The sequence below is a fragment of the Typopeltis vanoorti genome, chromosome 22, assembly GCF_054136105.1.
Source record: "Typopeltis vanoorti isolate ZY-2024b chromosome 22, IOZ_Tvanoo_1.0, whole genome shotgun sequence".
Taxonomy (NCBI): Eukaryota; Metazoa; Arthropoda; class Arachnida; order Uropygi; family Thelyphonidae; genus Typopeltis; species Typopeltis vanoorti.
In genome coordinates, this window is record NC_143570.1 from 57,046,563 (window position 1) to 57,058,813 (window position 12,251).

Genomic DNA, 12,251 nt, shown 5'->3' on the forward strand with positions numbered 1-12,251 from the left:
CAAAGTACCCTGTTCCTGTAAGCTTGCGTACTTTGGACAGACAGGCAGATCAGCATCCATCTGCCTGGAGAAACACAAGTCGTACATCGTTAAACACAACTATGGCCATTCAGGCTTGGCTGACCATGTTTTGGACACCACCCACAGAGTATCATGGAAGAAAACCACCATGCTCCACCACAGCAAATTCAAGAAAGAGAGACTTTTCTTAGAAGCAACAGCAGCTCTCAGAAACCAACCAAATCTTAACAAATACGGTTGCATTAAGCTTCCGAAGATTTGGGAAACACTCATCACCAGAGGTCCCACCTTACATTCCAGGCCACCTACTACCGCCCTTAGAGGGCGCTCCACCTAGATAGGACTCTAGTGTCACCCATGTGGTTGGGCTTAGTATTGTAAGTTTTTGTGTGCATGTTACATTAATTGTTTTTGTAATCCCCGTAGATGTCCTAGTGACTAGGACGAAATATAGGAAGTATTAAATTCTATTTTAATTCTTTTTGAGTGTTGTAAAAAATCCATTAAACCTCCAACATCAAGTCTAAATCTATATAAACATAGTGATAAGCAGCCCAGAAAGTCATTCTCCGAACCCTTCTCGAGGCACTTAATCTCAAGCATTAATAGGCGGGTTTTCTCTCCCAGAGACTCAGGTTTTTCATCCCATAAACTGAAGAAAATCGACCACAAAACCTATGGTATTTCAGATGACAATATACTATATTGTGATCAGGTGTGCTGTGTGGTTATGCATGTCTGCTTTTTCGCCAGATGCCATTTATAATTAATCTAACAGTAACCAAATCACAATAAAGAGCCAAGAGGCTTTTTTTTTTTGGCGACGTAAATTATCCCCTTAAGTAACCAAATCAGTAATAGTTGGCCTTAGCAGACTAAATTTACTCCTCAGGCTCCAAAAGTTAGATAGGGCTAAATTAGCCTCACCACACTCCCTATAGAGAATAAAAAGCATTAGCAGATTTATTTTCATATATAGAGGAATACCTTGTATAGCACGGTTAATTGGTTTCAAGAAGAGTCTGCGGTATGCAAAACTGCATTGTTTGAGGTCTATTTATAAAGGTTTTCAATTTAATTTGTTTATTACAAAAATTTAGGATAACAAAAATGTTTAAAAATGGAAAAAAAAAAATGTTATTTTTGTTAACTAAATAACAAATAAAATCCTTTTAAACTGATATAAAAGTTGTAGAAAACAAAACAAATATTGCTTCAATTTTAGCATACAGTAATTTACTTTTTACTAAAGTAGTCTTTTAGTGTTCGTTAAACCATCCTTGTCTTCTTTGTCTCTTCAAGTACTAGATCTCTGCAGCATTTGATAGCATTATTGAGACTGTGTCTCACTTTAATGCTTCTTTCCAAATTTGGGTTGGCATTTATGAGAAAGTCGGAAGCTTCGTTGACTTTTCTCACAAAAGTTGAAAGGTCAGCAAAGGAAATTTCTTCAACCACAACATCAGTGGGGTCATCTTCATTTTCTTCTGCTTCATAGGCTCATTGTTGTTCCAACTCCAAAAGGGTTTCATCATCCAAATCATTTGAATGAGAATCAATACATTCGTTCACAATGTTACAATCTAAACTTGTAAAACCAAGATCTTTGCCCATCTGCACAATTTCTGTTGAGATTTCCTCTTTCTGTGTTGCAAAGGCAACAAAGTCCTTTGAACAAGGTGGCAAGATATTATGCCATACAGCTCTCATGTTGCTTTGAGTCACCTCTTGCCAAGATTCATAAATATTTTGAATGGCATCTTTTATGTTAAATTTCTTCCAACATTCATTTAAAGTCCAAGAATCTTCTTCTGCTGCAGCCTTAATAGCTTGAGCAAAAGTTCATCTTAAATAGTAAGCCTTGAAAGTGGAGATAACGCCTTGATTCATCGGCTGCAGAACTGATGTTGTGTTTGGAGGGAAAAAATGAATCTTGATATTTTCATCTAAGTCAGTCAATAGAGGTGGATGGCCTGGTGCATTGTCTAATAAAAGAAACATTTTGAAGGAATATCATTCTTTTTACAATACTTTTGACTTCAGGGCAAAAACAAGTTTTAAAACAGTCTTCGAAAATTGAATGAGTCACCCACGCTTTTTTATCCGAACGCCAATGAACAGGTACATTGTTGTTTGTAAAGCCCTTAAGAGCTCTTGGGTTTTCCGATTTGTACACTAACAGTGGCTGCAATTTTAAATCACCTGATGCATTACCTCCTAGTAAAAGTGTCAATTGGTCTTTTGACACTTTATACCCAGCTTGTGTTTTTTCCTTCTGTGATGTGCGTGATGGCATTCTTTTCTAGAACAAACCAGTATCTTCAGCATTATAAATTTGATCATCTGTGTAGCCTTCCTTCTCAATAAGCTCCTTCAATTTATTGAGAAATAATTTTGCAGTTTTAGTGTCAGCACTTGCGCTTTCACCTTGGATTCTTACGTTATGGAGTCCCGTACGCTTTTTAAAATTGTAGAACTACTCGCGACTGGCTATAAAAGTTTCACTGGTTGTACCTCCTTCATTTTCGCCATTTTCTTTTATTTTGTCATATAGACTTGTTGCATTTGCCTGGATTATCATTTCACTCAAAGGAATCTTTTTCTGATTACAATCTTCAATCCAGATCATTAGAAGGCATTCCATATTTTCCATTGTAGAAGATCGATTTCTCGTGATCACTTTTGACACATAAGAAGCAGTGCTCATTCCATGTTGTTTTCTTTTCTTTGCTCTGAATAACTGTTCATATAGATGACTCATTCATTGAATTCTCACATGCTATTTTAGCAAACGAAGCGCCATTCTCGTGACATTTTATAATTTCACGTTTCTTCTCTAATGTTTTCTTCACTTGCGTTTTTTTGTTACTCCACAGTGTCTTCTTTGTTTTGACTCTTTTCACTCATACTTAAATAATAAAAAAATATTAAATACTAATATTAACATAAATAATAAAATGCGGTTTGGAAAGAACGTGTCTACGTGAGAGCCAATCGAATAACTACTGCATAAACGTGGCCCTCGACTGTCACTTGCTGCGCCCAGGAGTCGCCAGCCAGTGTTGACAATGTTAGTGTAATAATGATGAGTGTAATAATAAAAACCGCGATAGACCAAAACCCGCGTTGTTCAAAACCGGGCTATACAAGGTATTCCTGTATTTAGATTATAGAAATTTTAAAATGCGATTTATAACGGATGAACAATTCTCACATGAGAATCATCACTCCAGTAGGAATGAGTATTTGACATGAGTATGACCTACGTAGAAAAGATCAAGAACAATTTCCTCTCTGTGGACCCTTCACAGACCGGCTGACAGTTTCATTTTAGCTTAAGCTAGTAAAGTTTGTCAGTGGTGGTGTCTATTCCATTATGTCTGCCATTGGGATAATAATTTTTCTAATTATCTACCTAAACTCATCATAGCGGACAAACAGATGATATTTCAAGTGACTTAGCGCTGATGTCTCCTTTAGCCCAGTGTGGACTGGCATCCAACACAGATAAACCAGCAGTCACTGGATCTGATGAAAGATGTTGAATCAAAAAACATGTGAATGGTATATCAGATTTCTCAAAGCCTGTATAGAACTTAATGAACTGGTGTATATAATATGGATATTAAACATAATGTTGTCTGGGAAGACAGCAGCAGTTAAATGGTGTTTTCAGAAACCAGACTAAGTTCCAAAGTTAAGTCATGTAAAAAAAAAGGTTATGTAACATTATGTTTTAATGAATTAGTACTACAAGGTGTGGCTTTAAATAACGACGTGTGCTGTGAATCGTGTACTCGTAACAGCAGGATGTGCTTGCGTCGTGAATGACCTTGAAGGTTCTAGAAGCAGTTGAGATAAGTATTGTTCACTGTCGCTTGTAGTTAGTCTGTAGGCAGTTATAAAAGAAACATGTGAAGTCACTTTGCCAGAATAATGCCTAACGTTATACTCGAGCAGTGTATTAATCTCAAATTCATTCTGAAATTGAAGAAATCACCGACCAAGTGTTTGAAACTGTTGTAAGAGGTGTACAGTGATAATGTAATGTCACGTGCAGTTTGAATGACACAAACGCTTTGCTGAAAGTCAAGAAAGTGTTGAAGATGACGAATGACTGGGTTGCCCTGTCATGGCAGCAACCGAACAAAATGTTTTGAAAATTAATGAAATTATCCACAACGATCGCCGATTAAGCATTCATATGATACAGACATGGTGCACATTGATAAGGAGACTGTACAACAAATTTTGCATGAGCAATTAACAATGAACAAAGTCTGCACCAAAATGGTTCCCAAAAACTTGTGTCAGGAGCAGAAAGACATCCAGAAACAAATTTGCACTGACATCACAGAATGGCTGGCAGAGGAGCCGGACTTGGTCAGATTTTCCAGTATAATCCAGAAATAAAGAGACAATCGATGCACTGGAAAACTCTCACATCACTGAGAATGAAAAAAGCAAAAATGAGCAAGTCAAAACTGAAGGCAAGGCTGATTGTTTGTTTTATATATATATATATATATATATATATATATATATATATATATATCAATGGTGTGGTAATGGTTGAATGGGTACAAGAGGGTCAGACAGTTAACCGACATTATTACCTTGAGGTTCTGGCCAAGCTGAGAGAACAAGTGAGGAGACAATGCTTGGATTCTTCATCAGTCTCCAGTCCACAGTGCACTGTCTGTAAAGTGGTACCTGGCTGATAAGAAGATCCCAGTGTTGGACCATCCACCTTACTTGCCGGACTTAGTTCCATGTGACTTTCACCTTTTTCCAAAGTTGAAATTTGCATTGAGGGGGCACCCAATTTCAGTCAGTGGATGAGGTAAAGGAGAAAATGACAGCACTACTGAAGCAGATAACACCTGATGACTTGCAGCACTGCTTCCAACAATGGAAAATCTGTATGCAACGGTGTATAGATAGAGGAGGGGAGTATGTTGAAGGAAATAACAATCACGTTGTACAATTGTAATAATAAACCACATTTTTGCAACCAGTCTCGTTATTTAATGATTCAATCAATCAATTCAATTCAAATTTTTCAATCAGTAGATATTTTATCATATCTATATTATATACACTAATTCATTAAGTTCTACAGACTTTGAAAAATCTGGTATACCACTCCTATCTGATGTTCTTTAGATTCAACAGCCCTTTCATCAGATCTAGTGACTGCTGGGTGTTCATCTGTGTTGGATGTCAATCCACACTGGAATTAAAGGAGACAGAGCTACAGACCAGCTAAGTCACTTGTTATTACTGTCTAGAAACCCTTAAAGAGGAGAGTTAATCACTTTTTCCAAGATGTTCACAGGCAACTAGTTGGAGCTACTGAACGATAAGGAATGCAAAGTGAACTCCAGTCAGTTGGAATCTGCCTTCAATAGTGATGACTATAACACTAAATTAATTTAATCAATATAACAGACCAGTATCTCTTCCTATGGGAATGAATCAGAGTTACTGTATGGCCAAATACTGGCTAAAACATGACTGTTAAAATAAAGAAGCAACAATTATTCCACACATTCTAGAAGCATTTCAGGAGGAGGCGGGGGTCAACTGTAAAACAATGAAATGCTGCATGGTTTTTTTTTGAGAAGTAAAGATATAAACAAATCAAATTCCCATATTATAAATTTTAACAACTGTAACAACAGTTGTGCAAGGTGAGTTTAACCTATAGCCTATCTCAGCGTTTAATACACCAATGTCACTAAATTCAATAATTTTAATTTTAGAATTTAATGCAATGCTTTAAAAGTTTCTTCTTTACACTGGATACAACATTACCCTTACCCTGATTTTTATCTGCCATTATTAATGGGACAATTATAATTCACAGCAAATCACAGAAAAATGCAGTGAGCAATGTCACTGTAAGCAAAGTGAATCGACAAACACTGCACATCACTTGATCCACAGCAGCATCATGTTATTAAACCATCATATAGTGAACAATGGTCATAATTGAAAATCATCACTTAAGTAGGTTGTAAGGCAAAATATCATAAGGCTCATATTTCAGCACTGACGCATCTTTGCAATGATCAAGAATGAACTCATTCTATAAATGAACTTTTTTCCCTACCTTCTCTCTCTCTAAGTTTTATTTTTTTTTTCAATATTTTACAGCAGAAGGACGTTTACCGACCAAGTTATTCACATAAGTATATTCTTATATTGAAACATTAATTAAAAACTCAGTATAATTTCTGCAATTTACTGTTTCCATTTTTAATAAAATAAAATTAAACATTAATGTTATATTCTATTGTTATATAATATAACAATAATAAATTTAGTTTAATCCTTTATCCAAGTGTGAGCAAACAAAGCTTGCGCCTGAAAATATCTTCAGGACTGGAGTAAGGTAGTACAACACCGGGCAACGTCGCAAGGTGGACCAAGCTAACATCACTCCTATCTCAGTATCTCCCATAATGCAAAACACATCTCTTTGCGGATATGTATAATGTTATGCATTAAGCGAAGGGCCACTACCCAGACTAGTTTCGACCTTTATTGAGGTCTCTTCAATGGGAGCCAGACCCAGAAGTGGAGATACCAGGCAGAAGCAATGGCGAGGTCATCTTTACTTATAGGAGTTGCCAAAAGGTGTGCCATCTTTTTATTAAATTACTCTGGATTTAGAGAAAGATGTTGAAAGTTTATTTTTCACTTGGTTGGTGTTGTACTACCTTACCCCAGTCCTGAAGATATTTTCAGGTGCAAACTTTGTTTGCTCACACTTGGATAAAGGATTAAACTAAATTTATTATAGTTTAACCAAGTGAAAAATAAACTTTCAGACTATAACAATGTTCAGACAAGGAGCATGCAACTTTTGAAGTTGCAGCTAAGCCTATGCTGAAATACAGACAGGAAGGCAGGATTTAGTTGTAGATGAATATTTTTTTTAATTTTTTTATTGTTAAAAAGTTTATGTTTTTTTGTCAGCATGATTAGCAAAGTGAATAGTGCTTATCAGTGTGTGCTCAACAAATTAACAAGCCTCAAGGCTTGTCAAGGGAACCAAAGTCATAAAAAAAAAAATGACAGAATATATAAAAGTGCAATTAGACCAAATTTTGTGATCTAATTGTATAAATCTAATCTTTCAGATTAGATTAGTTGCAAAGAAATAGTTATTTGTAAACTTTATGGATACCTAAATAATAGAGGACTGATGAATGATTAAACAGCTGTTAATTATGTTAAGTAACATAAGGATCTTCAACTCAATATAATGTAACAAAATGAAATCAAAATTTGATACAAAAAATATTCAATTCCAAACTTATAAATATTTTCACAATTACCATTTGCTTGATACAAATAAATCAAGCTGAAAACAAGAAATATGCAATTCACACTAGTATTTTTGCTTAGTAGCTTAATTAATAACAGTTGCTCCTTATGTTTTTCAACCCTGGCATAAAGTAGAATTTCACAAACAAGATCCACAGCTAAAATTTTTCAATCTGAAGTATATATTTTACTGAGGAGTAGTTACATCAAAATTTATCCAAATATACAAACACCTTCAGATATGAAAAGTGAATGTATCATAATGCTTACTGCCATTCTATTCTTACAATAAAAAAAATTATAAACAAAATTTTAAAAACTAAAATGAAAAAAGTTTAGCCATTGAGCAATTTAATTGTGTGTGTATAAAGTTATGTACAGATCCTTCACACCTACCTGGGAGCAAATGTTGTAGCCTCAAGTATTTTAAATAAAACTTAATTTTATTATTTACTTATAGTATGTGGCAGAGCTAATGGAATGCAACACCCTGCCTTACAAGCTTTGATTTGTAGGCTATTCAATCTTCTTCCTTTTTTCCATCAACCTCTGTTCTTTGGAACAGCATTCCTCAATTAATGCAACCACAACTTTTCCAATAACTTTTTAATAGATTCCTTCTTTCACCTTAACTGTTGTGTTATAAGTCATATGACTTCTCATGTGTGGGAATAAAAAAATCTGCATATTGTCCCTGTTTCAAATAAAGTTACATTTCAAAATAACAAAATTCAAATAAAACATAAAATTCTAATACTGAAAAATTTTCCTCAAAATTCAAAAGAGACTGCTTTTTTTCAATCCACCTTTATAAAATTTATATATATATTTACTTTAATTCACCTTTTAGAGTAAACATAATATTTATAAAAATACTCAGTTTAATTTATACTTTTTTTGAGGTGGATTTGAAGATGGAGCTCGGTGATATCATGTTTGTCCTCACCTAAGTGCTCTGATTATTTTAAGTAACCATACCACAAAATACGTTAAATAACTCTCAGAGATATTTTCAAGTTAAATACTTAGTTTTACTTATTATTATTTTAATTTTCTTCTTATTATTTTTAGGTGGGATTTGAAAATGAGATATCTGCCCTTGCTTGGCTGTAAAATCAGGTTTGTCCTCACATAAGCACTGTGATTATTTAAGTAATTATACTATATAACACAGTGGACAACTCTTCAGGGGGGTGTATTCAGGTTAAAACACTTGAAAATACTGTACTGGAAAAAGCTTATAATGTTGCGCTTAATTTATTCTTCAGTTTCGTATTTCATCAAAAGCGTACTTCTGTGTATCATAGCACTTGTATGATGAATCAGAAATACTGCCTAGTAAAAATACTGAAAAAGAGAAAATATGATATATGTCATAAAAGAGTGAAGGTCACATGCAGTAGAATGAGTGAGTCCGTTGAACCGCTGAAGGAGGTATATTAACCACTTCCCTACCCAACCACACTGCGCGCTCCGAGCGTGGAATGTATAGCCTACGGCAACAAAATCCGTGCGGAAAGTAGCCTGGCACGAGAATTCAAGACCTGCGGAGAAATGAAACGTTCTCGGGAACTACGTAAAAATTCACCATCGAAGCCACGGTACTTCAGGAAATAATTGCAATGCACAAATCACATTGTGCATTTACGAAAAACATCCTAAAAGCAAGATTTTACTCACACATGGTGCTAAATGCGAGCTGCAAATTATGATTTCTATGTTCTTCCACTTATAGCTTAAAAAATAATAAAAAGGCAAGTGTGAAAATGTCTGCCAGAAAGGCCAAAATGATTATTTTTCGTTAAAATTTTCTTCATCATACAAAAATACGTATCGTAAATACGCGAACTTATCTTAAATTCATTACAAATTAGGAAATATGCATGGCATGCAGCATTCTTTTTCTCGTGACTGTTCAAGTAATAAAACTCATGTAAAACGTAAAAGTAAAAAAAGATCAAGCAAAACTTCCTACGAGGATGTGGCATACTGTATATGCTTCCATTTTACATAAAGCGGGGGGTCAAATATAAAATACTGCAGCCGAGTTAATATATAGTATAACATAACACACAGAGTGAGGTCACAATCATAGATTATTTTCCGCAATTTAGTATATTGGAAGCGTTTATAATTTTCAGGAAAAAAAAAAAAAGTGCGATATTTTCCCTACTTCAAATATGACTACTATGTTACGCCTTTCACGCCTGATTAAGGGGGAAGGGTGAAAATAACTGCGGATAGGAACGATTTATGCACAAATTAAGTTTATTAGTTTTACTTACATGCATCCATGGCGTCCAAATACTCACATAATACAATAACTTGCTTTGAACGTATTGAATGTTGGAGCACTCACCACACGCCAAACAAAAAATCTTTAGTCACATGACCCTATCTCATTCATATCACTCCTCTTTCTATCCACCAAGCTCTGAAGACATTCCCTCAACCTGTTCTCATACTTAGTTATTCTCCTGTGCACTCTCTCCAATGGTTCCCTATCACCAATATAGCCAGGTGACCAGATCTGTGCACAGAAATACATATGCAGCCTAATTAGCACCTTATAGAGTGGAACTATCACCTCCTCATTCTTACATGTCAACGTTTTCGCATTATACTAGCGATTTTTGGGTACCTACCTACCAACCAAGATGCCGAGATCCCTTGTCGCCTCCACCTAATGAAGCAAAGTTCCTCCAATGTGGTATACTTCGATTCCTGCCCAAAGTGCATAACTTTACACTTAGCAATATTGAAATGACATCCCTCATTCTTGAGCCCAAAGACCAACCTATTCAAATCCTCTTATAACAACAATACATCAGAATTTCCTGACATTACTCTTCCTAATTTAGCATCATCAGCAAACAACTGAATATCTTCTTTCACACCATGAACTTATATCATTGATATATAAGTTAAACAGCAGCGGTTCCAGAAGAGAACCATGTAGCAGCGTACCAGTCAGCTTCCTATTTTAGGAAACTGCACCTCTACATAGAACTCATTGGCCCCTATTAGTCAACCAGCCTTTCAACTAAGCTACGAAATAACTATCCAATTCCACCTTGACTAGTTTTAACAGTAGTTTATCATGGGGTATTCAATCAAATGCTTTAGCAAAATCCAAATAAATCACTGTATATGCATCTTCCCCATCCAATATACTAGTCACCCCTATAAAATGTAACCGAATTACTAAAGCATGACCTCCCATGTTTTAACAAGTCGTGCTGGCATTTTCCGTAGTACTAAGTATGCTTTTCTGTGTATGGGAGCCACCTCGTTTTTTTGATTAATTACTGTTAAAATATACACGTGTAAATTTACTATATTATCAAAATCACCGTTTACAGTTTATTCTGAAAGAAAATACATTTAAACCAGGGCGACGTTTTTCTGGAGAACCAGTTTTAAACACTTAAAATATTAAGGTAATTTCCACAATTTCAAAGAACGTACATGTTAATCCGTCCCGACAGTAGCAAAAAAGGGAGGACAAATAGCATCATTTTTGTGCAGTCCCTAATTTAAGATAATTAGGTATCGGGAACATATGCTATTAAACAATATTAAAAATTAAATAATTTATTGATTACACATTTACATAAAGACTAATCATAACGAATTTTTTTTTGTTTTTCCCATCTTCCGAAATTTTACCAATTTTTAAATTTCTTCCTTCGGGCTTCATTGGGCTCTATCGACCCTTAATTGTTAATAAATATTTATCCGAAGAGGAGAAGGAAAATACTTTTACCAGTAGTCAAGTCATCTATGGGAATGCCATTACGAATTACTGCAAGAAATGTGTTCAAGGCGAAATGCTTTAATCTGAAACATTTTGAGTAAAACTGAAAAGGATTAACTGTTTTGAATTAAGGCAAAATTGACTATGACCAAGACTAGTATATCTGTTAATTGCGCTAATGACCGATTTTAAGAAAAAGGAGGGAGGAAAAGGAATCATGCGAGCCACGGAATATGAGATTCTTTGCCGCAAATGCCATCACCTTCCACTCTTTTCCAGTAAAATTCAGGATTCCGATCTCAGCCAAGTCTATTTTGGATGTTATCGTCCAGTCTCCATATAGATCGCCCTCTATTCGATCTCATCTTGCTTGTTTAACCATAATTTCCACGTGTCCAAACCATTTCAGGTTTGGACACGTGGAATTAAACTAAACTTTAATTCGGTAAATTAGTAGGAGGATTTATACAGTTACGTAGTCTCTTCTCCACTCTAGCTATGTTATGTTTTTCTAAAGATTTTATTTTCGAATATTTCTATATATCCCCCTCCCACATACTCTTGGTCTATTATGCTCCTGGTTTTCGCTCTACTACTACTGTATTAGGACCTATAGTGCTAAGTCTAATGACTGTTCTGTATATACAGTCATCCCTCGACTTACGTCCGTGATCCCATAAAGCAGTGGTTCTCAAATTGTGGGGCGCGAATAGCTTGAAAGGGGGGGAGGGGCATACTTTCCTACAGATAAAAATTAAAACTGCCCTAAATCAGTTTTAAAAATAACAACAAATAAAAATACAGAAAGAAAAACTTTTGATGATAAAGGTTTTAATGATCATGAATTTCAAAATAACTAACATTTATTTTCTTCACTAGCACTTATAAAACGCGTGTGCCAAAAAGGCTTTTCTGCCTTGGCAGTATGAAGTATCGTTCGAGATTAAATATTGCTAAAGAACTTAGAGTGGCCATTTCTGATATTACACCACGTTTGATAAACTTTGTTCTCAAAAGCAGGCCCATCCATCACATTAGACTTTGACATTTAAATGTTTGATTATTTTTACAGAGAAGAATTAATTAATTGTTAGTTAAATATCGTCTCATTTCAATACATATTTTGGTTAATTGCAAA

General features: G+C 35.0%; 1 protein-coding gene across 7 annotated transcripts in view; it reads right to left on the reverse strand.

The window, feature by feature from the left end:
* Positions 1-12,251, reverse strand: part of LOC150094432 (protein alan shepard-like) — a 725,446-nt gene that overhangs the window by 407,610 nt on the left and 305,585 nt on the right. The gene's annotated exons all lie outside the window — the stretch shown is intronic.